Here is a 5,000-nt window from a genome sequence, read left to right on the forward strand (position 1 = left end):
GTTTGTGGCACACATTACAAATTTTTCCAAATGCTGGACAAGGGCCTCTCTTGTGACGATATCCACAAAACTGACACAAATTCATACCTGCCGTTCCCGCTCTCATATATTCCTTCTCCTCTTTCTTGATTGCCTATTTGTCCGGCTCCGCACTCGATTTCACCACATGTACTACTTTTTGTTCAGTCAAAACCTTGAGGTGTGCTGAACTGATTTCGGCTTGCTCTGCAGATATCAGTCCCCTTTTCCAGACTCAATTCTGACTCTCTGAGACGTCGAGCCCTCATTATATGGTTATTTACACCACAAACAATCCTATCACGAAGTAATCCATCCTTCAGCTCTGCAAACTCACACCTTCACGCCTTGTTTCGTAAATCTGTCACGTAGGCATCAATCGACTAACCCTCCAGTTGACTCCTTGAAAAAAGAGAATGCCGCTCAAATGTTAGATTCTTCCGTGAATTGCAATACCTCTCAAACTTCTCCATAATCTTATCGACTTTCTTGTTATTGTCATCCGCATCCCACTGAAACGTATTGTAAACCTCCAGAGCCTCCGATCCGGCCACGTGCAGCAGTGTCATCGCTCGAACTTTTCCATCTTTTCTAGCCAAACCCGAGGCGATCTCATAGATTTTGAATTGCTGCTTGAATGGCCGCCAATTCTCTACTAAATTTCCAGTGAGTGCTAAAGCACTGGGTGGCTGTAACGTATCCATATTATAAAGTTTCTTCTGACATCATATCAACAAGACTGAATTTCAAGATGGCGTTTAACATTTTCCTGATATTGTAAAACTACTCTAAGTTGCTGTTGTTTTGTTCTGTTCAGAGTAGGGCAATATCGAGGCATAAAATAAATTTCACGCTGTTTACGTTTTTAATCCCTCAATGAATTTGGTAGTCTTAGAGCAAACTACGCAACCCCGTACACAAGTCATCATAACATTAAACGATAGTCATTATTAGTGTCACAATAAGTAGTGCCACTTTGATAGTGTTTTCACTCTATGAAAACGGATTTCAAGTTAGCTGGATACTAGGAACATCTGTCTTCAAATGTATTTTCCACCAAAACAACCCCATCTCAAGACGTTTCTTATCGTAGTTGTACATGTATGTTGAACTGATTGACAACTAAATCTATGCATCTCAAATATTGAGATCTACCATGTTCACCATCATCATTCAAAAGGTGACAGAAGACACCCAAAATTTGCAGTGTTGTGGTGTAAGGTGAACATCAACTGCTGGTATTGAGACCTGATAGTCGTCATCTAATGGAAAAGGCCCATCTGGATCAAGTCCGTATAATGGAATTTCATTTGCATTAAGAATACTCTCAACGCCAGAGTATCCAGAGTGCATGTTTTCCAAAATACCAGAAGTGAACATTTGTAGTGGGGAGAACTGGTGTTCCCAGTGATGCAATTCCCTGGTTATCTGTGGCATGTAAACATAGTGCAAGGCAAACAAGTGCACTTCGTTTAAAGGGTCAAGAAGACCCATGTCTTCCATTCCATTGAAGATATTGGCAAAATGACAAAGGATACCAGCGTAAATATCTCTATGAGCTCGCTCGACTCGGCAGTTGTAGACAGAGCTTCCAGTTATGATACTTCCACGATCCATTCCTCGATTTTCTAACATGCACTTTGCCACTCAGTGACACCAGCCAAGACTGGATCCGCAATATATAACTGAAGCTTCCATAATGAAGGAAGCTACTTTCCAGTTATAACCTCTCTACAGTGTTACACACCTGAAAATGCTGTCCAATTCTCGGTGTCATCATTTAAATTTCATTCCCGTCTTCTTCGACGTAAATTGCTTTCACTGATACCTAGCAAATTGGCAATCTTTACCCAGGAAAAGTGTAGTTCGCTTAAGAATTCAATCTTCCCTCTTTCGACAACGATTACTAGTCTTCCACCTCCTGTAACTTTGGTTGTAGTACAAGAGAATGCATTTGACGCCCTTTCTTCAAGGAAGCCTGAACTTCTCTCCTCATACTGCTTTCTCGTTACACGAAAAATGAAGCGTACTTTTGTCAAGACAGCTTCTATTATTATCATGAAATCTTGAAGCACAGAGTCGTCGCTGCGCAACACACTGTGTAGTAGCAACTGTAAAATCAAAATTGCATCTTCCAGGCGCGAATTAGCTTCTTCTAGGCAATCTATGGACACCTCTTGAGCGTTCATATTCTGGATACCAATTAACAGCGGAAAAATTGTCTGGTTCAAATGAATAGGAAAAAACAAATGGGAATAGTGTTTGGTTACAAATGAAAAGGGAACAGGCGCGACAGTTTCAACTTTTTAAGGATTTGCTTATTCAAAATGGCTACACTCTTAGTTTCAAGTGTTTATCGATCCGCAGTGTTTGACGTCTGTTCAGTCGCCCGGGGAGACTAGTCGCGGAACAAAACACATGATGTGTCTTAAACTTCAAAAGGTTGATAAACATTGAAGAGATTTGCATAAATTGAGGTGTTCTATCAGAAATCAATGACTTTTTGGTGCTATATTTTCTAATTGCCCATAATTCACTCTGGTTGCCCACACATTTTGCACAGAATATTGTTGTGAAATGCTCTTGGGAATACGTAGACCTCCCAAACAGAGTGAATTATGGGTAATTGGGAAATTGAGAATATCAATCAATCAATCAATCAATCATTTTTTTTAACACGTTACGTCAAAGAGCTACAATACTCGTTCAAAATACGAATGTGTATAAATAGAATCTATAATAATTACAGCCATATAATATTATACAATTTTAAAAGCAACAAAAAGCCACATACTAAAAGCATGACTTGGAAAACTATAATACTCGTACTAGGAGCAGTTAAAAGCTACAATTGTACACTATAAGACACGTTCTTAAAAACTGCAATCGTGCAATTTACCTCTGAAGTCACTAGCATCACTTGAAAGACGCACTTGAGAAGGCAAACTGTTCCATAACTTAGTTAATGAATAAGTGACAGAAATTTTCTTAAATTTAAAATTAAATTTAGTTAATTCCAAATTCAAGCCCTCGCCTCTTAGCCTATACAGTGTATGCCTGTATTTAAAAAGGCTTGCAGTATAAGTAGGACCCGTACCATTTAAACATTTAAAAAGAAGTATTAACGCCTGATGTAAGCGCCTACAATATAAGGATGTCATGCTAGCTGCAATGAGCAGTTCGTCGTATGTCGTCGTCGTCGTCGTCGTATGACGAAATATAACAGTTGCCATCTTCGAGACGGTTGCGTTGACCCGAACCTATGCCTACAAACAAAGGACCACAGTATTCGAGATGAGGTAAAATAAATGCTCTATAAAGTTTTATCATTGCATCATGAGGAAGAAAACGCCTTATTCTTCTCAGTGCAGAAGCCTTGGCACAGGCTTTCTTTAGTTGATCTGATATGTGTTCTTTTTATGATAGGACCTTGTGTAGAGTTAGTCCAAGAATCTTAATAGATCGGAGAAATTCTATCCTGGCATTATTAAGAAATAAGGAATAATGGTAGGCACAGGGTCCGACAGATAATGCTTGGGTCTTAGCACAGTTCACTGTTAAATAGTTAGACTCAAACTACGACGAAAAAGCCTGAAGATCCTTGTTGAAGGAAAATTCTAGAATGGTGGGAGATACATCTGACAGGTAGGCAGTCGTGTCGTCAGCGTGGAGCCGCAATGAGACATTAAGAATACAAAACTTCAAATCATTAATGAATACGTTGAACAACAACGGACCCAATAGTGAACCTTGAGGAACGCCAGATTTAACTGTTTTGAAGTCAGAGCATACGTTATCTAATCTGACACATTGTTGATGGCCTAGCAAGTAGGTGGACATCAGTTCCAAGGCCCGTGTAGAAAAGCCGTAAGCCTTCAACCTCGCGAGCAGAAGGCTATGGTTTATGACGTCAAACGCTTTGCTCAAGTCCATAGTGACCACCGCTATAGCTTCCTTGTTATCAATACTGCTACATACATACATACATACATTACTTTATTTGGTCTTGCAGGTTAAAAGAGTGGCAGCCATTTTAGCAATGCAGTGCAGTAAGAGTGAGTTATCATAAATCCAGATAAGTTTGAAGACAAAACGTTATGAAATGTATCCCAAGTTTGGTCGTAAATAACTTTCTCAAACACTTTCGATAGCTAAGTTAATATTGAGACAGGGCGGTAGTTTGCTTTGTCTGTGTCGACTCCCCCGTTTAAAGACAAGAGTAAGGCGGGCTTGCTTCCATTCAGACGGCAATGAGCGATTCAGAATACAAAAATTGATCAAATTAGTCACCTCTTCGGCAAGTACTGGCGATTCCAAACTCAAGATTCTTGGTGAAATGCCGTCTACCCCAACTGCCTTTCCCGGGTTAAGGTGATCTAAAATGTTACGGATATATGAAGTACTGACTGGGAAGTAATTAAACTCCCTTGAAAAACGTAGATTACTTATTGCTTTTATACTCAGATGGTCAATGTAGTCAGTATCAGATCTATTCCCTAGCTGAATAATATTGGCAAAGTAATCACTAAAGACTTCGGCCACACACCCAGGGTCGGAAACAACACCACTGACCTCAACGAGGATGACGCCTTGTATGTTTTTACCTGAACTAATTGGCAAAAGGGGCTTCATTTTTCTCCAAAATTCGCCCGGATGTTTAGCACTGAAGGAGGTGTCGCAGCAGAACCTTTTCACAGCGTTGCGCTTTAGCGATGTAACTTTGTTACGTTACCGCTTATAGTCATCCCAAGAAGTAGATGTAGGATTCCGCTTGTGGCACTTGAATAATTTGTTTCGGTGCGAAATTTCACGCAGCAGATCAGGTGATATGAATCGTAACTGGTCGCCTCGAATCCACTTTTTCTTTAGGGGCACGTGCTGGTCAAGTACATCCTTCAAACGTGCTCGCCAATGAGCCCATACGTCATCGGCATTGTCGAATGTGTAGGGGACCCTTTTTAAGTCAGCCTAAAAGTCAGGCA

Source organism: Montipora capricornis, chromosome 13, assembly GCF_036669925.1.
Source record: "Montipora capricornis isolate CH-2021 chromosome 13, ASM3666992v2, whole genome shotgun sequence".
In the NCBI taxonomy this organism is placed as follows: domain Eukaryota; kingdom Metazoa; phylum Cnidaria; class Anthozoa; order Scleractinia; family Acroporidae; genus Montipora; species Montipora capricornis.